Raw genomic sequence first — 27,965 nt, forward strand, 5'->3', positions numbered from 1 at the left:
CATTTTGATTCTCTTTTTACCAGTTGATCGATATTTGGGTTGTTTCCACTTTCTGGCTATTGTGAGTACTGCCTTCATGAATATTTGTATACAAGTCTTTGTGTAGATATAGTTTTTCTTTTCTCTTGGGAATATACCTGGTAGTAGAACTCTAAATTATATGATAACTCTATGTTTGACTGTTTAAGGAATGGCCAAATTGTTTACCAAAGCAACTCTGCCTTTTTACATTCCCACCAGCAACATTTGCAAGTTTTAGTTTCTCTCTACCCTCATCAACACTTATTATTGTCTGTGCCCATTTTTAAATTACATTACTTGTCTTTTTATGTTTGAGTTATGAGAGCTCTTTAAAATCCCTTATTGATTTGCAAAAGTAAATTCAGTTTTGCATATACAACAATAATTCCTTATGTTTTACATTTTTTCATCTACAGTGTAAAGCAGGCATTATGCTAAAATTGTTATAAAACATTATCTTTGTTCTGTGTATCTTGTATTTGAGCTGTGACATATATCTGAATAATATAGGAAAAATGTAATATATGTAAGGACAAAGAGCAGTGGCAATGCAGGGGAAAAACCAATTCATAAGTTCATAATATAAAATAATAATTTATTATAATAATTTATAATGACTATAATAACAATAACTATAACATTATATATTATAGTTATATATTATTATAATGAAATTATATATTATATGGTTTTATATATTATTTATATATTTTCATATTAATTATATAATATGTAACATTATAACCATAAAATGGTTGCCAGGTATGAAACTTACTACATGTGGGACAATATGCTAAGTATTTTGCACATGTAATTTAATTCTAATATTAATTTTACAGAAAATGTGTCTCTGGATTTTCACATTCAAAAATTATGATATTGGAAATTGTATATATTAAACCAACTTGAGAAATATCTGTTAACTATCTACATACAAATCACCTTGGGTGACGCTACAAAGAAGAATGTGGTCCTGCCCCTACAAGCCTAGAAGGAAAAAGTATATACTCACAAATTACTATTTTATAAAGGCAGAATGTTATCATATCTCTTCAAATAGCTATGAAGTCATAGAAAAGAGAGAAATGATAACTTATGAAATTAGGGAAGACTCCTTGTAAAGGGTAGTAATTAAACTTTACATTGAATAATGCGGACAATTTTAAAAATGAAAATGGACCTAGTGAGTTGATAATTTATTGTTCATCCTTGGACAATAGGAGAGAGAGCAGAGTGAAAGGGGAGCCTATTAATAATTACACTGATGCAATAGGAATAAACTGGGAGTGTCCTGGGAAATAGATGTGTGATCACCCTAGTCTTTGGAGGGAAGATATAAATGGATGAGACAGGAGCAAAAGCTCAAAGGTGGGAAAGGGGAAGTCCATTTAAGGAAACAGCATATGAAATGATGTTGCTATGCTAGGAGCACTCTAGTTTACAGGAGCCATGTGTCTATTGGATTCTGTTCTCTCCCATCTTGGGTCATTAATCCATTCCCCTCCCCCCCCCATAATAACTCCCCACCCTTTAGGGACAACAGATGTGGATCTTGGGAAACATGGGAAGTTGGGGACTTCGGATAGTCAATGGTCCATAAGGTGGCTCCTGGAGGTCATCACTCGTTCAGTTCCCAATCCATTTTCTTTCTCCAAGTGGGGTTCTTTTTCATCCCTCCCACTTCAAATACTCCAGTTTCTCCACTCCTATAGTCTAAGTTATTTTTATAATCCCTCCTCCCCCTTTCTAGCCCAGTTTTGTGGGTTTTTATAGAAGAGCAAACTCTGCAAATTTTTCTGTCTCCAATTTCTGCCAGCTAATTATTTGAGTCTTTGTTTCTGGTTCAGTGTGAGCTGAGGAATAAAGGTGAGTTATAACACTGCCAGTACAGTTACTCTAGTATGGTTGTTACCTAATTGTAACTGGGGCAGTGGTGATGGGACTGGAAAAATTCATGAATGAAGGACAGATTTGTTTTGAGTGAAATTCCTGGGGTCCAGTTTCAAAATGCGGAATTTCACAGAAGTAGAAAAATTCCATTAATTTTCAACAAGGACCATAGAAGAATGTCACACATGGCAAAGGAACCAGGTATTTACTAGGGAGATCAAATTAAGATTCTGGAATATGAGGACAACTAAAAGGATTGGTAATGTATGAAAAATGGTGCCAAAATTTTTTTTAAATACAGTTTTGTTTAGAAGAAGTTCTGTGAACAAATTAGGAGCATTAAAAACTAGGGCCTAATTTAAAGAGATTAAATTTGGGAAAGCATGAGCTGTATCTTTCATAGAAGTTGCCCATGCACCTATCTAGACATCTATTACTTGACCTTCATCTTGAGAACAATCATATTTCTTTTTTTCCTTTATTCATTCAACAAATATTTATTGAGCAACAGAAACAGAATTAAAGAGATTCTTAGAGCTAGAAAGAATCTTAAAATCTTTTGTTTTATTATGTTCAGTTAACCACTGTACAGTACATCATTAGTTTTTGAGGTAGTGTTCAATGGCTCATTAGTTACATATAACACCCAGTGCTCATCACAACACGTGCCCTCCTTAATACCCATCACCCTGTTTACTCCTTTGTTCTAAGGATTGCATAGGCCCTTCCCATGAAGTACCAAGAGGAAAACTGAATATGAGACATGAGAGTGGGATATGTACATGTGGGATTTATTCCAAGATATTGTCTGGAAGTTAAAAGCCTCCTAAAATGCTATCCTGAAGAACCTTTAGCTAGTTTCTCATCTATCAACATTTCACTGTGCATAATAAAACATAATATTCTAAGACTTCCAGAGCCTATATAACTCTTGATTTTCATATAAAATATTAATATTAAACAGCTTTAAAGTAAAGTAGGACTCTGGTTTCGTGTGCTTCTAGAGCAATTTAATAAAGACATCATTGTAATAAACCAGCAACATTTCAAAGATACCCACTGAAGAACTCCAAAATGAAAAGAAATGATCTTTAATGTACACTAAGCTAATTAAAAAAGAACTTGGTAATTTAAGGTTTTTCATTTTCATTGTAAGTCAAAGTGTGATCAAGATAGTTAAAACAATATAATGAGATACTGATACTTTTATTCCAGTGATGATCCTATGAAGTGGGGATCGACACCTTGGAACTATCATTATTCCATTAAAAATGAATCAGCATTGAGCATCTGTCTAAATTTATCACAGTCCAATTATGAAGCCATATTAACTATAGTTTATGTAAGCTGCTAGCACACATAAGCTCTAGACAGATTATTATTGAGCATAAATCCAACAAGAAATGAATAAATCTGTAGCATTACTTTAATAAATAGAGAAAGTTCTTTTTTTATCCTAAATATTATAGAAATTTATCCAAATGAAGAGCAGTGGACTTCATCTTGTCCAACCTAGTATTTAATAGATGAAGAAATTGAGAATTATTAAGTGATTAAAAAAAATTTTTTTTTAAGATTTTATTTATTTGACACAGAGAGAGAGACACACAGTGAGAGAGAGAACACAAGCAGGGGGAGTGGGAGAGGGAGAAGCAGGCTTCCCACGGAGCAGGGAGCCTGATGCGGGGCTTGATCCCAGGACCCTGGGATCATGACCTGAGCCGAAGGCAGACGCTTAACCAACTGAGCCACCCAGGTGCCCTGAGAATTATTAAGTGATTTATCCAAAATCACATAGCTAATCAGCAATTGATCTAGAATCAGAATCCATGTGATAGAGTAAAAGTGAAATATACTAACAGGAAGTAGTGTTCTTCATAGAGTACTGCTATGCTTAGTTGTGACTTGCTGGTAAAAAACTCTTTACAGAAAGCTGTTTGTTTAATAAGGGGTAGATGGAAAAGTATCTCTTTCTGGCACTTATAAGCTATGGCCAAGACACTTAATCTCAGTGTCATGATTAACTGGTTAGCTAATGGAGATAATGTCTGTCATGCTTCCTTTTTAGTTTGTTGTGGAAAATGAATGAACCAAAAATTCCTTTATTTATTCTATATTTTATTGGACACTTACATATTTATACTGTCATGTTGAACATTATCTCAAAAGTAAATATGATTGGATCCTGTCTTTTAAAAGCTTGCAGGATAGTCAAAGAGCTAAGACTTGTCTGTGTTCTCCACCAGAGTGCAGAATTGTGTTCATTGCTGTATCACCAGGATCTGGCTTATAGGCAATGTTCAATAACTACTAAGTGAACACATGAGTAAAGTACCAATTGAACACATGGAAATAACTCTAATGTAAGGTAAGAAGTAGTAAGAGTCCTAAGGGCACACCAGATTGAATTCCCTGGGTGTTTATAGGTTTTTGTTAGATTGCAAAGAGCACATGAAACTGATGTTAACACCTTTAGCTCAGATTCCACAAGTCTTGGGTTCTAGAGCCAATCCTAACACAGTACTTATTTCTACAATATTGATCAAACTGCACAGACTCCATTTTATTTGTAAAATGGAAATGTTAGACCACAGAGATCAGGCCAATAATATAAATGAAGATAATGAGGCCTAGGAGGGACTGTATCAATCTAGAAATCTTCCCTGTCTGAAAGAGATCACTCCTTCTCAATCCAGCAGATTGTTTCCAGTCAGGAATAAGGACACAGTGCTATCTAATCATTCACATTTTCAAGAGAAATCCAGATTTTTCCAACTTTATAGTTTTCCAATTTTTAAGTGTTAGCAACTCATTCAATTAAAAAAAATGCAAGCCAAGCAAATCTGTCTCTGGACTAGATCTGGCCCATGGGTCACTATTATTTTATGTCTAGATTAGATGATCTTCAAGATTCCAATAATCTCTAATTCTTCATTTTGCTGCATGTCTTAAACTAAGATTGCTAAGCTTAGGAAATGATTCATTAATTTTGGAGTGACCCCTAATTTTTCCCAAAATATCTCTTAGTCAACTTTTACTTGTGAGGTGTGTGCTGACAGTTTGGTGTGCAGGTATGGTCTATCACATCACAACATAAATACTGCTTCCTGAAATTTTCAGAGGATAATTAATATTTGAAAATTAGGCTGAGATCTGGAATTGCTTCTAATCATAGAAGGACAAAAGCAAGTAGTTTGTCTTTATTAGGGTTTCTCTATTCAGTTTATCTTGCAATCTTTTATGAACTGTTTTTCCGGAGAGTTTGCCCTTACTTCAATGTTGACAGCTTAGAACTAACTGGATGAGGTTCTTGGCTTTCCCAACATGCATTTCTCTCTCTGGTCTGGGTATCCATTTACAATGAGCTGACTGTTTTAGAACAGTAGATTCCTTTTAGTATTGCTGACATAGGTCTTGGGTGTTTTTTTCCCCCACATTTGTACCATCCAGATTGATTTCTTTTATTTTATTCAGCTAAAACTTGCATGCCTGAGAAACATTGAAGTTGTATGCCATTTGTCATTTTACCTGGCCATGTCTTTAAATAATGCCTGTTTTTTTTTTACTGAATATTTGCAAAAATAATTTATTTATAGAATTGATATGAAAGCAGCCTGGTAGCATACTGCAATATCTTCTATCCATTGACCTTATACTGTACTTCTTCCTCTTTCCTTTTGTAAGACATGTTTTTTAGGAGGAGGAATTCATAGGCCTCCTTTTACTTCCCTGTAACACAATCTGCCTTCAGTAATTTATCTTCATTGCACTTTTTTCTAGTACTTTTTGAACTAAAAATAAAAGGGAGCATGGAATAGTATGGTACCTACTCTGAGTTAGATTGTCTAGGTGAATCTTTCATCTATTCCCACCACTTACTGTGTTAAACATACCCAACCTCAGTTTCTCATCTGTAAAATGGAAATAATAACAGTGCTAGCTCATACAACCGTTTTAAGAACTATTAAAATTAATAATACATGGTACCCAATAGTTATTAGGCAATAATTGTTAGCTGTTATTTTCATTATTATCATTTTAAACTGTCTCTTAGGAAGGATAGCATTAGGCTACAAGTAACATTAGGCTGCAGTTTAGGGAATAACATATGCACTGCCCTGTCCCCTTTTCCAAAACTCCCATCTTCCCTCCCATTCTTTCTTCCTGCCTTCCATTGTCCTCTCTCTCTGTTTTTTTTTTTTTTTTTTTTTTTTTTATTCTCTCTCAGTCTTTAACTCATTCTTGAACATTCAAGTACTTACTAAGTGCCAGGCATTGTCAAGAAACCACAAAGACAATAGTGATCCAAAAGACTCAGTCCCAGTTCTCAGGGAGCTTGCAGGATGTTGGGGGCAGGAGGCAGCCATTAATCCAGCAATGGCATGAATATACAATTCCAGACAGTGACAGCTAATCAAAATTAATGAACACCCTCAATTTACCCTTGCTTGAAGAACTGTGAAGCATAATAACATTAGCAACTAATATTTAAGATGTTTACTGCTTGCAAAGCACTTGTGCTTACTTTATTTTATTTGAACCCTATAATGGTGGTATGATATAGATATTATTAATTCCCACTTCATATATGAAGAAGCTGAGAAGTTAATGACTTGCTTATGGTCACACAGTAATCTTATTAAAAAACTTAAAGCAGGATCTTCTGTCTCCAAACTCTATACTCTTTAATAATCTGCAAAATAAGAATTTTTTTTCAAAGAAGATTCATTTATTTTCATATTACCCTCTCATCAAAACTAGGACCGAATTGCCATACGGGAATGTAATATTGGCAACATTTTCTAAGACGGTGACATCTATTTTACCTGGGACTTTTAATGTTTCAGACTTAAGATGTAGAAGAAAAAATAATATCTAACATTGAATATTTTGCCTACTCTGTGCTTATATCCTTCAGATTCTCCACAGGAAATAGATTTCACATTTAAACAGGGTGTCTGAAATATATCTGAGGAAATATTGAGGAAAGAACTATTTACAAAATGTGGGCAATTAAGGAAAACCAGAAAGGCTGGGTGAAGCATGCAGGGCTAGCAAGAGCTATGAGCTGCTAATGCTCAGTCAGATTTGAAGAGGCAAGAGGATAAAGCAATTACTAGAACCTGGAAAATGCAACTATCGTAGTAAGAGGGGCCTCTGAGGTTGGAGCTGCAGTGTTTAAAAGACTCTGCAGGAGTCCGAGAAATACATACCCCAATCTCAACTTTCTCCTTCCATCCTATCTTTTGCAGATGTTTTCCATTTGTCACACCCAGCCCTAGGGTAGAGGAGTTCTTTGATGTAGTCTATAACGTTAACTTCCCAGGGAACAGAATAGGGTGGGAGAGCTGAAGAGGAGATCTGGAGAAGTAAACAAAAATATCCAGCACCATCCACCTCTTTTGTTTTTCAGTATCTATTCTTGTTCTTCTTCTTGATGATAAATTTATGTACCCATACAAGATATTTCATTTTATCATATTTCATTTAATCATGGGATGATAGCACTATAGATATACTCCCACCTAAAATATAAAATGTTAGCCACCGCCATTTCTTAATACTTAAAGGGGGAGGGAAAGAAACAATTAATGTAAAACTTGGCTTTAACACTCCTATTTCCGTAACTTCCGTCTTCCAACACCCATTTAAGGCCCCTTTTATCTTCTGCAACTACCTAAAATGGATAGGATTCTTTACAGAGTGGTGTGGCTCAAACCTGTATTCCTGGGATCTGAATCTTTTCTGGCCCTGTCTTTAGTAGACTGCTGCAGTGTTCCACTGACCATTACTGAGGGGGCACTAAAAGGTACTAACAGTCAGTGAATCCTCTGGTTCCAGACATTGTCTTCCTTGTTGCACTGTATAGCAGCCATCCATTTTCTCCTTGATAATGAAGATCAATCACTTTGCCAGGAGAGTGATCCTCTTCTCTGGGTGAGGGGACTTCTTGATGTTGAACCCGCGAAACTTGTATTCGGTTCTAGAGACTAGAAGTCCCGCATCACAGTTTGGCAGGGTTGGTTTCTGGTGACGGTTCTCTTCCTGGCTTGCAGCTTGTGCCTTCTCTTTATGTCCTCACTTGGCCTTTCCTTGGTGTGTGTGCAAGGAAAGAGAGCGAGCAAGAGTGTGAGAGCGCAAGAGCTACACGAAAAGAATTTTTGAAATTGTCAAACTCACCTGGAAGCTTGTGGAAATGATTGTGCCTCTCAAGGGACTTGTATTCAAATGGTGTTTTGGGGCCCAAACTCTCGGGTTTAATCCCTGAATAGACCAGTTGACCAGTCTACCTCTAGGCTGTGGTTCTATTCCCAGTCAGTTCTGCCCAAAGCAAGTTGTGAATACCAAGGAAGGCCATTGAGATTATAGCCCTGGTTTATCAGGACCCACCACTGCTTTTGGGAAAGCCCACTTAAGGTCCAGATAAATGTACAGCTTCTTTTCTACCCACTTGGTTGCCTCTACCAGAGTTCCTATTGTTGCTACACCCACCGGTGTGATTTTCTCTCAGGCTGCAAAGACAAAAAGACGATAGTAGAAAATACTCATTTCTTTCCAGCACTGCTGGAATTCTTAGAATATCTAAGAACAGAGTTGAAAAGCTACCAACTATAGCTGGACCAAGTAGGAATTCCATTCTTCCAGGTATGTGTGCAGATGCTTCCCTGGGCACAATGAAGCCTGTGGTGGCCTCACATTTCAGGAAATGAACATGGGACTGGATCACCACACCTGGGATACATACTCAGAAGATTGTTTAGGGAAGCTTTGCATTTATTTCCCTTGAAGCTACACTTTTAAACAGTCCATCACGTTGACTTGCTTGCCTGATGGTAAAATGTGGCTCTAACAGAAGTGATTCTATTTTATTACATTCAGGAGGATCATAGCAGCTATGTAATGTAGGGCAGCCTCAGCAACTAGTTTCAGGGATCAACCCTAGCATGCTCCCTACTCCGTCCTTGAGACTCCCTAGTATTTACAGCCATGATGCCATAACTCACTCTCCACTATTTGTCCTAGACGGCATAAGCACTGTCTTCAAACAAGAGATTTTGCCTTCACTTTTAGCAAAATTTTTCATGAGTTGTTATGGAAAAGAAACATAGGAGCAAAAGGAGTTGTGACATTTTGGATTTGAAAGAGCTTTAGTTCAGTGCCTTCATTTACTGATAAGTTAACTGGGACATTGTGGTAGGCAAAACCATGGCCCCTTAAAGGTGTACATGTCCTAATCTTCAGAAGCTATAAAATATTACCTTATTTGGCAAAAGGGACTTTGCATATGTGGTTAAAGTTAAGGTCCTTGTGGTGGGGAGATTATCCTGGGTTATCCCAATGTGCTCATTCTAATCACATGAGTCCTTAACAGCACAAGAGAAAGGCAGAAGAATAGATCAGAGAGATGCAGTGTGAGAAGAACACCACCAGTGGTTGCTGGCTTTGAAGCTGTATGAAAGGAAACTCCAGCTAAAGAATTTTAAGTCCTGTAGGAGTTGTGATTGGCTCTCCCTCACAGGCAGCAACACAATAAGAACCTTGGACCAACAAAAGCAAGAAACTAAATCTTGCCAACAGTCTGAATGAGCAAAGACACAAATTCTCCCCTAGAGCCTCCAGAAAGAAAAACAGCACTGCCTATACCTGATTATAGCCCAATGAGAGCGATGTTGGATTTCTGACCTATTTGTGTTATTTTAAGCTGCTAAATTTGTGGCAATTTGGTCTGGCAGCAATAGGAAATGAATATATAGGCATACAGAGGGAAAGAGACTTTGCTAATGTCACATATTTAATTTATAGCACAGCTGGGAGCTGTACCCAGGACTTTTGACCACTTGTTCTAGGTCTTTCTTCCCTATTCATCCCAACTTCAGTTCCTCTCTAGCATATCACTTGGATTCTTTCCCTTATCCTGGGGATCATCCCTCAAATGAATCTGAAGTTATCTTGCCTCCTTACTTTGTTTCATATCCTGTGTCACTGTCTAGACTGGAAGTTCCATTAGGATAGGAAGTTTGTTTTTACCACTTACTACTTTATACTTAGTTACCAGTATGATGCTGCATATGGAGTAGGGCTCAATAAAATATGCTGAATGAATGAAAAAAACGAATGAATGAAAGAATGAGTGCATGAATAAACAGTATGTCAAAATTAATGACAATGGAGCTATCAAACCGAAAGTATTTCATAAATTGGTACTCAAATTTCTCATTTTACAAATGAGGAAATCTAGGACTGAGCAGATCACAGATCCAAATCTTAACAGATCCAGAGCAGAGCTGAGGCCTGCTGACCACCTGTACAGCACATTTCTGTTTTTCATTTGATGTGTCCCAAAATGTCACACTTTAAAAGCAGTATGGAAGTAAATAGATGCTGTGCGACCAAAGGGTAGGAAATGGAACTGATACTACCTGGGTGTACATATTTCTGAAAATACCCAGAGGCAGTACCTACCCTGAAATTGTTTGCCTTTTAAATCTTTCTTTCTATAATTAGCTCAGATAGACCATAGGCATCTCAAGCAAGCACTTTCATCTTTTTTGAAAAAAAAAAACAAAAAACAAAAAAACAAAAAAACAAAAAAACATGGTAATGCTCTTTAGTAGGAACAGGTTTGGAAGTTCTGTCCAGCATCCTGATTGTGCTGGTCTGTGTTAAAAGGAGTCACTGTCTGTCTGGGCTATACGTTTGGTTTTTAAAATCCACTTTTTTTTTTTTTAAAGATTTTTATTTATTTGACAGAGAGAGAGAGTCACAGCAAGAGAGGGAACACCAGCAGGGGGAGTGGGAGAGGGCCCGCTGAGCAGGGATCCCAATGTGGGGCTCGATGCAGGGCTCAATGCGGGGCTCAATGCGGGGCTCGATCCCAGGACCCCAGTATCATGACCTGAGCCGAAGGCAGATGCTTAACGACAGAGCCACCCAGGCGCCCCTTTAAAATCCACTTCTAAGTGGCTCATTTGTTGTTCCTATTTCTTTTTTATTTTATGCCCCCAGTGTCCAAACTTTTAATTACTACCTCCATGTGTTGTAATCAAAACTTTTTTGTGTTTGTGTTTTTATGCTAGAAAAAAAAATTGGAATAAAGCAATTTCTTATCTCATCTACCAGTTGTATCAATAAATATCTACTGAGAATTCTCCAGGGACAAGAGCAGAGATGCCAGCTTTGAGGGGACATGCAAGCTTAGACCAAGGGCATCTCTGCAGTGACTGTCAGGGACAGATGCCTGGAGGGCTCTTTCTGAGAGGGTCACAGCAAAGCCACCAACTCCTTGTGAAGCCAGACTACAGGCCAATCGTGGTTTGCACTTCTGCACACACATGGTGCTACAGACTGAATGTTTGTATCTCCCCAAATTCATATGTTAAGACATAATTCCCAATATGATGGGATTTGGATGTGGGGACTTAGGGAAATGATTAGGTCTGAGGTAGAACTCTGATGAGTGGAATTAGTGTCCTTATAAAAGAGGCCCCAGAGAGCTCCCTCTCCCCTTCAGCCATGTGAGGACATAGCAATAAAGCAGTCTGCAGCCCAGAAGAGGGTCGTCACCAGAACTTGACCACACTGGTACCCTGATCTTGTATGTGCAGCCTCCAGAACCGTGAGAAATGAATTTATGTTGTTTATAAGCCACACAGTCTATGGCTCTGTTTTAGCAGCCCAAACGGACTGAGACACTTGGGGTGTGATTTTCTGTTGCAACATTTTCTTTTGATTCATAAATCCTTCCTCACTTTTCCCACACTGGCCTCATCTCCTTTTTCTTTCCTGAAAGTAACAACCCTTTCCCCATCAAGGCCAAGGATGAGAAAACCAGGACATTTTATTTATTTATTTATTTTATTTATTTTTTAAATTTTATTTTATTATGTTATGTTAGTCACCATACATCATTACTTTTTGATGTAATGTCCCATGATTCATTGTTTGCGTATAACACCCAGTGCTCCATTCAGTACATGCCCTCCTTAATACCCATCACTGGGCTAACCCATCCTTCCACCCCCCTCCCCTCTAAAACCCTCAGTTTCTCAGAGTCCATAGTGTCCCATGGTTCATCTCCCTCTCCAATTTCCCCCCTTTCATTTTTTCCTTCCTACTATCTTTTTTTTTTTTTTAACATATAATGTATTGTTTGTTTCAGAGGTACAGGCCAGTCTTACATAATTCACAGTGCTCACCATAGCACATACCCTCCCCAATGTCTATCACTCAGCCACCCCATCCCTCCCACCCCCCCCACCACTCCAGCAACCCTCAGTTTATTTCCTGAGATTAAAAATTCCTCATATCAGTGAGATCATATGATACTTGTCTTTCTCTGATTGACTTATTTCGCTTAGCATATACCCTCTAGTTCCATCCACATCGTTGCAAATGGCAAGATTTTGTTTTTTTGAAGGCTGCATAATATTCCATTGTATATATGCACCACATCTTCTTTATCCATTCATCTGTTGATGGATATCTTGGCTCTTTCCACAGTTTGGCTATTGTGGACATTGCCGCTATAAACATTGCAGTGCATGTGCCCCTTCAGATCACTACATTTGTATCTTTGGGGTAAATACCCAGTAGTGCAATTGCTGGGTCGTAGGGTAGCTCTATTTTCAACTTTTTGAGGAACCTCCATACTGTTTTCCAGAACGGCTGCACTAACTTGCATTCCCACCAACAGTGTAGGAGGGTTCCCCTTTCTCCGCATCCTCACCAACAACTGTTGTTTCCTGTCTTGTTAATTTTAGCCATTGTGACTGTGAGGTGTGAGGTGGTATCTAATTGAGGTTTTGATTTGGATTTCCCTGATGCCGAGTGATGTTGAACACTTTTTCATGTGTCTGTTGGCCATTTGGATGTCTTCTTTGCAGAAATATCTGTTCTGTCTTCTGCCCATTTCTTGATTGGATTATTTGTTCTCTGGGTGTTGAGTTTGATAAATTCTTTATAGATTTTGGATACTAGCCCTTTATCTGATATGTCATTTGCAAATATCTTCTCCCATTCTGTCAGTTGTCTTTCGGTTTTGTTAACTGTTTCCTTTGTGTGCAGAAATTTTTTATCTTGATGAAGTCCCAATAGTTCATTTTTGCCCTTGCTTCCCTTGCGTTTGGCGCTGTTTCTAGGAAGAAGTTGCTGCTGCTGAGGTCGAAGAGCTTGCTGTCTGTGTTCTACACAAGGATTTTGATGGATTCCTGTCGCACATTGAGGTCTTTCATCCATTTTGAGTCTATTTTTATGTGTGGTGTAAGGAAATGGTCCAGTTTCATTCTTCTGCATGTGGCTGTCCAATTTTCCCAACACCATTTGTTGAAGAGACTGTCTTTGTTCCATTGGACATTCTTTCCAGCTTTGTTGAAGATTAGTTGACCATGGAGTTGAGGGTCCATTTCTGGGCTCTCTAGTCTGTTCCATTGATCTATGGGTCTGTTTTTGTGCCAGTACCATACTGTCTTGATGATGACAGCTTTGTAATAGAGCTTGTAGTCCGGAATTGTGATGCCACCGGCTTTGCTTTTCTTTGTCAACATTCCTCTGGCTATTTGGGGTCTTTTCTGATTCCATACAAATTTTAGGATTATTTGTTCCATTTCTTTGAAAAAAGTGGATGGTATTTTGACAGGGATTGCTTTAAATGTGTAGATTGCTCTAAGTAGCATTGACATCTTCACAATATTTGTTCTTCCAATCCATGAGCATGGAACATTTTTCCATTTCTTTATGTCTTCCTTAATTTCTTTCATGAGTATTCTATAGTTTTCTGAGTACAGATTCTTTGCCTCTTTGGTTAGATTTATTCCTAGGTATCTTATGGTTTTGGGTGCAATTATTAATGGGATCGACTCCTTAATTTCTTTTTCTTCTGTCTTGTTTGTGGTGTATAGAAATGCAACTGATTTCTGTACATTGATTTTATATCCTGCCACTTTACTGAATTCCCGTATGAGTTCTAGCAGTTTTGCAGTGGAGTTTTTTGGGTTTTCCACATGAAGTATTATATCATCTGCAAAGAGTGAGAGTTTGACCTCTTCTTTGCCAATTCGGATGCCTCTTATTTCTTTTTGTTTTCTGATTGCTGTGGCTAGGACTTCTAGTACTATGTTGAATAGCAGTGGTGATAGTGGACATCCCTGCCATGTTCCTGACCTTAGGGGGAAGCTCTCAGTTTTTCCCCATTGAGAATGATATTTGCTGTGGGTTTTTCATAGATGGCTTTTATGATAATTGAGGTATGTACCCTCTATCCCTACACTCTGAAGAGTTAATCAAGAAAGGATGCTGTACTTTTTCAAATGCTTTTTCTGCATCTATTGAGAGGATCGTATGGTTCTTGTTCTTTCTTTTATTAATGTATTGATTGATTTGCAGATGTTGAACCAACCTTGCAGCCCAGAAACAAATCCCACTTGGTCGTGGTGAATAATCTTTTTAATGTACTGTTGGATCCTATTGGCTGGTATTTTGGTGAGAATTTTTGCATCCATGTTCATCAGGGATATTGGTCTGTAATTCTCCTTTTTGATGGGGTCTTTGTCTGGTTTGGGATCAAGGTAATGGTGGCCTCATAAAATGAGTTTGGAAGTTTTCCTTCCGTTTCTATTTTTTGGAACAGTTTCAGAAGAATGGGTATTAATTCTTCTTTAAATATCTGGTAGAATTCCCCTGGGAAGCCATTTGGCCCAAAACCAGGGCATTTTAAAATGGGAAAATAAACAGACCAGCAGGATCAAGTGGGAAAACAGGTAAAAACATCAACTCCTAGTCATGGGTGACTTGAGTCTTACTGCATTTCTCTCCCTTCTTGTCCTGTACTGCCATTTCACTTCCACCAGGCAGTATCTTCTGCTGGGCCAGAAGGTCAAGTCAGGTATGTCTTTTGGGCTGTCTGGAAACAGCCTGTGCCCAGGCTGGTGGCTTTTATCATCACAGAAGCTTTTTTTCTGCTTTACTTCAGCTTCCTGCCTGCCATGAGGAAGCAACAGGCACAACTGGGCTCCCACGGGTGAGTGCCACAAATCAAATTGTCATTTCTTTCATAAAACTGACCCAGGCAGTCACTCCCATGAGACAGCTGTTTCCCAGGAGAGCTTTTTCTATTCTGACAAAACCCATGAGGCAACTGTTTGCAAAGAGGTTGAATTTAGCTCTCCCATCAGGATGAAAACTTTAAAAATTACACTTTAGGCAGCGCCAAGTCACAGGAGACCTGCACAGAGTCCAGTCTCATCTTGCTGCTCACCAGCTGGGCCACCTTGGGAAAAATGTTTTAACTTCTCTGGGCCTTCACTTTCCCATCTGTAAAATGAGAGTTGGTCTAGTATCAGATATGCCAACATGGAGCCCTGGGGTCTGAATTCCGTCTGCATGTGTATTTTATTTATTTATTTTTATTTCTTTTTTTAAAGCAAAAATTTTAATGTCTTTAGTTGAGATGGTTGCCTACCAGTCTCTCACAGTCTTCCCCAATCTGTCTTGGTTTAAATTGAGTTTTAGTCATTTACCTTATTTGGTCCCTGGTGGCATTTCAGTTTATACCCCTGGACTAGATGACCTTAAAGTTTATTCTTGGATTTAATAGTTTATGATTCCCTAATTCTAAGTCACATGTGATGGAACAAAACAAAAAGTGATGAATTAGACATTTCAAGTATGTGTTCAGCTAGACGCTAGATTCTAGAGGACTAATGATTGTTCTCATTTCTCCAATTTCCATGCATGGTACATATTTCCAGCAGCAACCTGGACTTTGGGAAATGTGTTTAACTTGGTGCCTCATGAGAGAGGAGAATGTGAGAGGTAGTGGCTGTGCAAGTCAAGGGAGTATGTGCAGCAGTTTTAGACTTGCAGAAAGGAGATGCTCTGTGGTAGATGGCACAGTAGCTGTAATTCCCTTTATGCATTGCTTTCATATGGTGACTTTGTAGATTCTCGCACTGAGGTAGAGTCCGTTTTTCTACCCCTTGAACCTAGGCTGGCTTGTGACTTTCTTAGGGCAATAGAATGTGGCAGAGTGAACTTATGACAATTCCAAGTCTAGGGTTCAAGGAGTCTGACACACTCCATTGGTTGTCTCAGAACCCTGATGAATACCTGATAGCTGCCAAATGAACAAGCCCTGGTTGGCTAGCTGGAAAATGAGAGACATGTGGCCTCATTGCCCACATTACCCCAGCCAACAGCTTGCCATCCCTAGCAGCACAGTTGCCTACCTGACCAGTAGTTGACTGCAATTGCATGAATGAGCCCCCAGGCACTAGAAGAACCTCCCCAGCTGATCCTGGTCCAAATAGCTGAGCCAAATTTCGTAAGCTAAAGAAATGGTGGTTGTACTGAGCACTGTTCTGGGGGTGGTTTGTTACACAGCAGCACCTGGTACAGACTCAGGTGTTCAATTCATTTCAACAAATTCAACAAGTAGAATGTGAGAATACAGATGAGTAAGATACTCTCTCTGTCTCCAAGGAGTGTATAGTTTAGCTGAGAAACAAAATTGTACAGATATTAACAGGGAAAATGAGATATGGCAGATGTCATAATGAAGGGACAAAGCTTTGGAATTTAGATTGGAAAATACTTAGTCAAAAAGACACCATTTGAAGTGGATATTAGATCATGTGTAGGATTTATACAGGTGAAGATGAGAGATGGGTTTGTTATTTAGGGGGATAGGTAGGTGGATAATGACAATAATACAGATGCAGAAACAAGAAGCAAGAACAGTTTCAACAAGCATTTACTGTGCTCCCATTTTCCCATTTGTGAAAACACAAAGACACACATGATAAATGTCTCATGATCCAGTTGGAAAGACAAGACACAACTACATGAAAAAAATGATAAAGTAAAACATGAGACTTCTCCCCAAGCCACTGCACGGGAGGGTAGCTATGATAGCAGATGAGATTGCAAGGCTCAGGTTGTCCAGCCTGAAAACAATTGATCTTTGGGAAGATTATCTGCAAGACAATCCCAGCCTACTTCATTTTCATGAGTGACTAGAATCTTGCTTTTCATGATATTTCCCTTTGCACACCAACACATTTTCTGGTGATACTTCAGAAAAATGTTTTTCAGATTTCTGTAGCAGAAGGTGATGATGATAAAAGGTTTTTCTTGGGACATTTTATGATTGCTGGCAAGAAATGTGCTGTTGATCTGGGCTTGAAGAAGTTACTGAATGGCGATGAAGGAGAGTTTGATGGGGAATAGTCTGTCTACCATTTTCACCCCCATGTTCCTGGAGATTAGCAGATGAATTGGCCTCTTGGCTAAGCATGCCTTAGGAATAATTTATCCTCCTCTAGGCAATAATGAGGTTTGCAAGTTCCAATATGTTAAATAATATACTTATTTTTTGTTTGTATATGGAGAGAATGAGGAAATAATTTAAAATCCCATATATAATAAGATATATCATTGCATGATTTATAGTAAAAAAAAAAAAAAGGCATGGGTTAACTGACAACACAAAAGTAGCCACTTCCTCTATTAGGACTATGAGACACTCCAGAAACAGGGTTCAATATTTTTCAGAGAGTTTTCTACTGGGTCTCAGTCCTGTAAGATGCTGCATGGTCCACTAAGCTTAGGAAAGGCTACATGCTATAAATTGCTCATGAAGATTAATTCTTTGTTTTAATGTATAAATGCTCTTGAGACATTCCTGCTTTAAAAAGGCCAATGTAGGGCACCAGGGTGGCTCAGTTGGTTAAGCAGCTGCCTTCAGCTCAGGTCATGATCCCGGAGTCCTGGGATCAAGTCCCACATCAGGCTCCTGGCTCAGCGGGGAGCCTGCTTCTCCCTCTGACCCTTTCCCCTCTCATGGTGTTTCTCTCTCACTCACTCTCAAATAAATAAATAAAATCTTTAAAAAAATCATTAAAAAGGCCAACATAACAGTGTTTCTTGAGGAACAACTAAAACATCTTGGCAAACTTTCATCTACTCTGATCTTTTCCCTTGTCAGAAGGAAACAGTTAGTGAGCTAAATGATTTACTTAAAATCTCAACCCAGTTTGTGCTAGAGATGAACTAGGACTCAAATCTCACCAAGAGATTCTTGGTCAGGGGTGTTCACTCTCAGACCTCTCTTTGCCTCACACAAGGTAATCAGAGACCCTGTCCATTAGCATCAGGACAATGAGTACAGTGAATCCACAAGTAGGAGTACACCAAAGCCTGTGGGTGAGAATCATGGGGAAGCTCCCTGATAATGTTGTGTTGGGTATTGAGTGACAGGGGGGATTTGAGTAGGTCAAATGAAGCAGAGGACATTCCAGAGAATGCATAGAACATTCCAAATAGGACTCACTCTCACTGCTGCATCCCACCCCTTCCCTTTTTCTTTTTTTTTAACTTTTATTTTAGTAGATTTTATTTTTTAAAGGAGATTTAGGTTCACAGCAAAATTAAGCATAAGGTACAGAGATTTCCTTTATACCCCCTTCCTCCACATATGCATAGCTTCCCCCACTATCAATATCCAGCATCACAGTGGTACCTTAGTTACAACTGCTGAACCTATACTGACACATCATAATCACCCACAGACCATAGTTTACCTTAGGGTTTGCTCTTGGTGTTGTACATTCTATGGGTTTAGACAAATTTATGATGACATGTATCTACCATTATAGTATCATACAGAATGCATCTCTCTTTATATTTGCCATAACAGATAAAATAAAAATATAACAGCAAAGTACCTCCACTCTATACAAATAAAGCAAAATCCAATTGAGGAAAGAACCAAATTGCCTCAGGAATGCAATTTTATAAATCATTTGCATTTAGGTTTTTTTTTTAACAGTGCATTCATGCTGTGATATTATGAATCATATCCAGTAATAAAATAGGATAGGGTTGCCCCCTCTCTCTGTTCTCTCTTATTCTTGAGTATGTTATCAGTAATTGTTTCTCTCCTCTCCATATGACTTTGTTTTTAGAGTATACTAATTTAGCTAAGATTGAGGAATAAGCCAGAAGCTATTTAGGAAATTGCGAGGACAGGGTAGTGAGGAAAGATTTGTTTAAAGGTATTAATTACACAATGCTGTGAAGATGCAGTGTGGGGGTCATGTAGATTAGAAATACAAGGATTGCACAAAATGTCAGGATAAAGTGATCAGATGTTCACACAAATGATGGGCATTCCTCAGGCCACAATTCCAATAGACCTGATGTGTCTTCAGTCTTCAGCATGACAGGTGGGCCTTTTGTTACTGCCTGAGTCTTCCCACAAACCAAGGAGAACTCATTTAGGAATGAAGAGGAAAAAAAGAAGAAATGGAGGGAAGAAAAGTTTACTGTAAAATATAGTCTTAGGTTTGAGAGCAAGATGCCTCCTACAAAGTGTTTTGAATATGGTTTTCTTGCTCCTTCATTTATTCCCAATAAATGAACATGATTTTAGTGCTGGGTTGACTACTAAAGAAAGAGGGATTTTTCCTTCTCAGACAGGCAAAATGCAGAACTTTTCAGAGATCTTCCCTCTCCATATTACCTTTCCATTTTTCTCTGCCTTCAGGTTCAAGGGCTGCAACTTGCTCTTTCTTGGACTCCCTTTCCTGTGATTTGAAGGATGCACATTTTTAAAGGAAAGATTATCTTCCTTTCTCATTTAAATCTGTCAGGCCAGCTTCCAGAGCTCTACCTACCTGTGGAAGAGAAGCATTGGTGTAGCAGGTGTAAATGATGTTCTTTTGTGGTCAGTATCCTGTCTCTATTAATTTTACATGTGATAATGAAAAACATATGTCTTCAAGGGCCTCTTAAACTTTGGTTCCATGTTTTGAAGACATGAGTTAGCTTCCAGAACTTTGTTAGTCTAAATTTTACAACTGACATCAACTTGGCAGTGTATTTCTTTGACCAGATTTCCTCTTGCCTCTAAAAACACCTGCTGCTCTCTCTTCTGGCCTGCTTCTCCTCCACCTCATCCAAAAAAGCAAACTCCTTCTTGCTTCTGGGCAGAACAAAAGCATAAGTGAGCTGCAGAGCTGGGTTGGTGTTCAGCCTCCACTCAGCATATCTCTGGCTGACTGATTTACAGAGACTTTGCTCACAATGGCCATCCTGGGGGCCTATAAAGACTTTTAAGGGAGGGAATTACTGAGAAGGAATGACCCAGCCGTTTCCATGAGAATTTCTCTGTACTTCGGAGGGTCTGAGTTTCACACCATGGCAGGATCAGTTAGTTGTGGGTTGCAGCTTTTTAGATTATGGAGTGGAGGTTTCCTCAGGCAGAGCTGGAGGGGGCTGGGTGGAGGTAGTTTGGCAGAGAGGTTATATGGCACTGGAGGAGGCTGTTAAGCAATAGAAAACATAATGGCTGTCCTCTAGGAGCATAGAGTCAATTCTAGATAAGCAGTTAGGACACAAGGGTGGTAGGGTTGGGGGCAGTGATGACAAGTCATTAAAATGGAATATGATAAATAAGTGCCATGGGAACAATTGTGAAAGAATTTAGAGAGGAAAAATTATGTCTTTCCAGAAGGTTCTGGAAAAGTTTCAGAGGGAAAGTAGGATAGGATTTGGAATTCAAACGAACCTGTATTACATCAACTTAAAAACTATAAAAACATTTTTTAATGTAAAAACTGAGGGTGGAGTAGGCTTGAGATTCTCCCTTCTGCCTCTTCCCCTCCCCCTGATCTCTCTCTCTCAAATAAATTAATTAATTTTTTAAAAAAGAACCTGGACTCAAGGAGATTACAATGTTGTGGAGACAAGACTGTGAGCCTATAATTTTATGTGCACTGAGTGTTATGAGGGAAGTGTAATAGCTATTATAATGACTGGCCAGGGGAATGCATCCTGGAGGAGGTTAGATTTCATGAGGTCCTAAATACACTATACCTGGAAGCACACCCACTGTGGAAAGTTAAATTACATTCCCAAAGTTGCTTTTGACCCTAGAATCAAAATTCTAGGAGAATATGGGGTTGACCATATAGGGGAGGAGGTCTGTCTACATGACTCAGTAGTAGAATTGCATAACCGTTTTGTTCTTCTGAAATGATAAGGTTTGTTTATTTGTTTTTTATATTGGTAACAGGTTTTACAATTTTTCAATTATTGAACTTCAGATAGACACTGACTTATTGGTCACAATTTATATAGATGAATTCATAAATTTCTGACTCTTTTTCTCATGTTCCTGACAAACATATTTATTTCCTGTCTGAAAAATTTGAGACACATGACCTCTACCTACCCTTTGCCTTACGGTGATAGTCTTAAAGGATGCCCCTTCCAACCTTAAAATGATTGTATGAAAACAGACTGGTGGAAGGCACTGCATCTCCACAGGCCTGGATACATACTGCCCAAATCTTTTCCCTTTTTTATATTCCATGTGGGCCACCCCTCATTTCTATTGATGTGCTCTTTCTTCAGATATGCTAATACCATAGATTAAGCTACTGCTTTCTTTTGTAGTCAAACTTTGATTAGATGTTCACAGTCCTTTTTTTTCTTACTTTTAAAAATTGAATTATAATTGATATATAATATTACATTAGTTTCAGGTATATAACATATTAATTTCATATATTTATATGTTACAAAGTGATCACCTCAATAGGCCTAGTTACCTTTTGTCACTGTACAAAATTACTATAATACTGTTGACGATATTCCCTGTGTTGTACATTACATCTCCATGACTTATTCATTTTATAACTAGAAGTTTGTGTCTCTTAACTGCTTCCACTTGTTTCTCCAGTCCCCCCAACAGCCTCCCCTCTGGTGACCATGAGTTTGTGTTTTGTATCTATGAGTCTTTTTCTGTTTTATTTTGTTTGTTTTTTTTTTTTAGATTCCACGTATAAGTGAAATCACACAGTATATCTTTCTCTGTTTGACTTATTTCACTTAGCATAACACCTTCAAGGTCCATCCATTTTGTTGCAAATGACAAGATTTCATTATTTTTTATGGCTAAATAGTATTCTAGTGTGTGTGTGTGTGTGTGTGTGTGTGTGTGTGTGTATCACATCTTTTTAATCCATTCATCCCAGTGCTTTTCTTTTTGCCTTTAGCTTGGGAAATACTCTATAAGGAGAGTGGCTTTCTGAAGCAGTTGAAAATCAGTCAGTAGGATTTTACTGGTGATACTCTCAAGGATTGTGGGGTTATCCACTGGTTGCCCTATGTTTTAAACATATTTATCTGTTGACATTCTTTCCCCACCCTATCCCATGCCTTGTTCCAAAAAGGGGATTTTATGTGCCTCCTTGACTTCCAAATAAGGTGCAAACCCCTGAACAGGAATAAGGGGACCAACCTTCTTGGGAAGCTTAGAAGTAGAAGTCATCCCTGTCCCCAAGAAACTTGACATTCAGGAACTCTCATAATGCATTATTCATTTCCAAATGTAAGATAGAAAGAACACCAGAGATTTTGAGTTTAGTGGGGAGAGAAATTTTTGTGTAGTCCAGGACCATTTAATGGAGGAAGAAACTTGATCTGGGTTTTTAAAACTAGGGAGAGTGGAGTTTCTAGTTGAAACAGCTATTCCCCTTATTACCATATTGTCATAAGTAATGGTAAGGTGCAGTGGTATTTTCCTTTGCAAATGTGTTTCATATAATACTTGGGGCTTCACATCAAGCCCACTGACCCATAAAAGAGGCCTTGAGAATGTTCTTCAAATAGGTTACTCCTTACCTGGAACAGGTTAAGATTAGGAACCTGGGGTAAAGGTTTGCTTCATTTCTGTCCAAGCTTATGAGTCTATGGCCAGCCTGACCCCTCTGCCATTCACACAGCTGCCTCTTCTAAGAAAGGGATGATGTATACCATCCTCTCAAGTAGAGCAGTGACCAGGCATCAGGCTGTAGCAGGGAGCTGGGGAACAAGGAAGAAGGCCCTACTGATGGAGTATACCTAGTCAGATTTTTTTTTTAAAGATTTTATTTATTTATTTGAGAGAGAGAGAATGAGAGACAGAGAGCATGAGAGGGAAGAGGGTCAGAGGGAGAAGCAGACCCCCTGCTGAGCAGGGAGCCCGATGCGGGACTCGATCCCAGGACTCCAAGATCATGACCTGAGCCGAAGGCAGTCGCTTAACCAACTGAGCCACCCAGGCGCCCTATCTAGTCAGATTTAAGATGTCCCTGCAAATACCCAGTCTGGCACAAACATGGCTTTACTACTATATAAAATAATAAATCATAAAGAAAAATGTGCTAAATTTTTTTTCCAAATTAAATTTTCATTGATGACCATGGCTTTTGAAGAATAAAGTACTGCTAAGACAGACATGTATTTTGTGAAGGCTTAAAATAAAATTTCAACTGAGCAAAAAGATAGTAATAAAAAATGCAAGTTTAATGTCTAACAAGACATACTGTATGTAATTAAACTCAACTTTATCAGCTCCAGCATTCATTAATGGATTCTAAGCCTGAGGAGCTATGAAGTTCTTTAAGAGGCAATCAATAATCCATTACAATTGTGACACAAACTCTGAACCTAATTACCAGCAACAGAATAGTTGTGGCCCATTTAATAAGATTAGGAGTATTATTAGAGGTGAGCAAAAGTATGTGGAGGTTAATCGACACTGGCTTGTATTTCACCAAACCTATACCTTAATTTTTCCTTTATAATACCATCTAAGAAAAATGCTAGTTAGAACTGTTCATTAGACCTTCCTGTTCTTTCTAACCTTGAACTCCAAGTTTGTTCTTTCTGAAAACTTTGCTTTTCAAGTGCTTTGAAGAGTGGATCATTTAATTTTATGGTATTTTACAAGATTTCCCCTGAACATTTCTTGTTTTCAGTAGCCTTGTGAATTGCCTTCACCATTCCTTCTCGTAATGCCCTTTAGTTTACTCTGATGGAACCCCACTCCCCCACAGGCATTCTCACTTGGATTTTTGGGTGTCATTGTCATGAACACTCTATATTGAATCTTCTATATGCCTTCTCTGCCAGAACAAATTTGAAAGAACCAAATTTTTACATGCTACTATCCTATGTTACTAATGTTACTGACTTTCTTACTTTGTGTTCCTCAGAGCAAACCCTGAGACAGGATTTGAATATAAGCAGTTTATTTGGGGGTATAAAGAGAACCCCAGTAGGGATTGGGGAAGTAAGACAGTAAAGGGAAGGCAGACAATAAAGAAGGCTATTCATCAAGCCTGATTTACTATGGCCACTGGAGTTTAATCCTGTTGGGGAAACTCTGGAGGCCAGGGAAGAGAACATACCCCAGAGTTCTGCTTCCCAACAGGCCAAGGAACTGGGCAATTATACACCAACTCTGGTCATATATTGGTTGAGGACTATTCTAAGTGTGCATTAATTTCCTGGTTTTTCACTTGGATGGCAGAGTGCTTAAGAGATAGGGGATGCCCTCAGTATTGGGATTGGAAATCAGGCAGTGTGCACTGACATGGTAAGGGCAGGGGATGTGAAGAAATTACCCAAAATTTCTGCTTCTTTCACCATTGGTGATCTTCTGCCCACACCTCCCTAAGAACAATTACCCTTGAACAATGTGGTAGTTAGGGATGCTGACCCCCTGTGCAGTTGAAAATCTGTGTATAATTTTTGACTGCCCCAAAGCTTAACTACCAATTGCCTACTGTTTACCAGAAGTCTAAAGGATAGCATGAGCAGTTGATTAATATATATTTTGTACATTATATGTACTTCGTGCTGTATTCTTACAACAAAGTAAGCTAGAGAAAAGAAAATGTTATTAACAAAATCATAAGGAAGAGAAAATACATTTACAGTACTGTACTGTATTTATTGAAAACAATCCACGTATAAGTGGATTTGCACACTTCAAACCCTTATTGTTCAAGGGTCAACTGTACTTGAGGTCTGTAGGACCTTGGCCAGAATCTTACATTCCTAGCAATGTTTGTTGTCCTGGTAGACATTTTAGATTTACAGTAGATGTTGGTAACTAGAGAAATGGGTTTGGGAGATAGCTATAGAAAAAGAATGGGAACAATCTTGGCAGGAGAGGAAGCTAAATGTCTTAAGATGGAAAGAGGAGGGGAGAAGAAGCTTAATGACTGTCCCTCATGATTTTACAGATGGTTACCACCAGGGACAAAAAGAAATCACACAATAAAATCATTTGTTAATTCCTGGTAGTTCTCAAAGGGTCAAAATCAGGTAATAACCTACGATCAAACTGTGGGTATGCAAGATCCTATGTGTATGCACATATGCACATGTGTATGTGAGCCAGAGGGTATGTAATACATGTGCCTTAGCTAAGAGATGGACTCAAAGGACCGCAAATCAGAGATCACTTGTTTTGTTTAGAGATCACTTGTTTAAACTGAACACTCTAATGCAACCCACAGTTCCACAGCTTTCTTTTGTCTTAAAACACTATTCTTCAGGTGTATTTTCAAAACCATGACCTGTTGCTAAAGGCCAAATGACTCCAGGTAAGTAGCATTATTTTAATGAAGAAGTAGAAGGACTTCTTAAGAAATTCAGCTGGTTATCTTGACTATAACCCATGAGGTTTTCCTGTGGTGGTGATTTTCTCTTCAAGAGTGTTATTTTGGGGACCAAAATCAGCATGTGTGAGGCTAAACTTCCAGACTGAGTAAGAGTAAGGAAAATCAGACTTAGCTCTTCAGCATAGATTGTTCAGTTGTCTCTCTTTGGGACTATTCATGTGTCTGTCAGTGCTTATGGTGGAAAACCCTGCAATTATGTGTGCTTACCTATGTAATCTAGATATGGACAAGTAGGGTTGTAGATTACATTGTGCATATGCATGCAAGTGGAATCCCATGGAGCATTTTAGAATCTGCAAGTTTCCTTTGTTTTGATTGAGCTTTCATTGAAAGCATTTTTTTCCCCATTCATTATCTATTTCTCAAGGACAGGTACTATATCTTGAAATGATTTTCTGTGCAACAGTCCTGTGGATGCTAATTGGAAAATCATCAGCCTTTGTAGTCTTTTGGAATATCTTAGGAAATTAACATAATTGGCTATTTCTTGTGTTCTGAATTTTCATACATTTGATGAAGGACACGTTCATCTTGCATTGATCTTTCCTCAATTCCACATCCCCGTTTTTTGTACCTAATGGGTGTTCTAATAAATCTTGGTTGAAATAAATGTATCTTCTAAATCTTTTGAATTCAGTCCTTCAGTCTTTTGTTCAGTTAATGCTATGGAATGTTTCAAAACAGTAAAGCTGTTTGTTCACCAATCACTTTCAGCTGCAATGACCTATGGGTCCCACTGCAGGCTCAGCTCACTCAATCCCTGTGAGAGTAAGCAGTATGAAATTTGCCCAAGCCAAGATTAGGCTTTGGAATTAGACTTGTTGCTTTGAATTTGGAATCTGTCTCACCTGAGGGTACAGGTCCACTAAACCTTAGCATGCTCTTCCCGTGGTGGCCTAGGATGTATGGCTATAACTTTGATTTCCTTCCCTAATCACTCAGTTCTTTACTGGAACTGCAACTTGTTTAGGATCCAACCTACTCAGTCAGGCCTTGCTACCTTGCTTAAATCATGCTTTCTTCTCAGGAGCTAAATCATACACAAAGAACTCAAGACCACTGTCTGTGGTTCTCCTATGAATATAGTTTACATCCAAAATGATTTTTTCACAGAGCACTGGACCGACGGAATTTGATGCCACTTAGACAAATGACATTGTATCATGATGATTAAATCTGATCACCTCAGTTTTCTGTTTTCCTTAGTCATTCAAACATCTACCCATCCAATTTTTTATTCATTGATTCTCTTGCCCTTCTGTGAGGACTACTTTGCCCCAGGCACAATTTCAAAAGAGATTCTGTTTTGGACCTGTACTTTTTTTTTTTTTTTTTAGTTTTTGATGTAGTGTTTCATGATTCATTGCTTGCGTATAACACCCAGTGCTCCATGCAGTACGTGCCTTCTTGACTGTTGGACCTGTACTTTGAATTGTTAGCTACTCTACCAAGAGCCAGTTCTACACCTGGTCAGTCTCCCTTATCCCTTGATTTTCACCCATACCCAGATTCTCCTCCTCAGCAGCCCAGTTATAGAAGTTCCTACTTATCTTGTACCTAAGCCTACTCAAATCTAACAAAAGCTCATCTCACTTTGGTCTTTATATATTCCTTTTACTCTTGCCAAGCACATCCTATGTTTCTTTATATGTCAATTGAGGTTAAGAATTGAGTTTTGTATCCTGAAAGGAAGAATAAAATAATATAAGTTAGTTAATTGAACACATATTTATTGTGTACCTACTATGTGTCAGACATGGTGGGATGCAGTGAATAAGGCAGATAAGACCTCTACTCTCAGGAAGTTTGTGACCTAACAAGGGAAGCATTCATTTTAACTAGGATACTTGATCCCTCATTATTCCCAGATTCCATATTTGCAAATTCATCTACTTACTAAAACATTTGTAACCCACAGATCAATACTCCACAGCATTTTCATGGTCATTTGGAGACATGCATAGAGCAGCGAAGAATTTGAGTTGCCCAACCCCTATGTTCCCAGCCAAAGTTAAGTAAGATTTAACCTTCTTGTTTCAGCTTACATACTGTAAAAAAGTATCCTTTTCATGGTGGATTTAGTGCTATATATATATATTTTTTGTATTTTTCTTGGTAAATTTTCTGTTTAAAATGGCCCTCGGGCTTCGTGCTAATGTGCTGTCTAGTGTTTCTAAGCACAAGAGGGCTGTGAGGTGCTTTAACATATTAGATAAGCTTCCTTCCATCATGATTATGGTGCTATTGACCCTGATTTCCATGCTAATGAATCAACAATATACACTAAATGAGGTATCTTTAAACAGACACACCATAAAACAAGGTTGTGTACTGAGCGGTTGATGAAAATGTAATGACCAGAGACTTGCAGGAACCTAACCCTGTATTTCCCCTGGGAGCCATGCTTCTGGTATTTGCTAATTTAGTGTTCATGGTGACTTTGTAGAACATAAGTGCTGTCAGTGACCAGAATCATCTATAATTTAGTGAAAAATTCTTTAATTGTGTTATGATAGGTACTACAAATTAATGGCACTCCAT

This window comes from Mirounga leonina, unplaced genomic scaffold (genome assembly GCF_011800145.1).
Source record: "Mirounga leonina isolate KUSES-001 unplaced genomic scaffold, KU_Mleo_1.0 Mir_94, whole genome shotgun sequence".
NCBI classification, from domain to species: Eukaryota; Metazoa; Chordata; class Mammalia; order Carnivora; family Phocidae; genus Mirounga; species Mirounga leonina.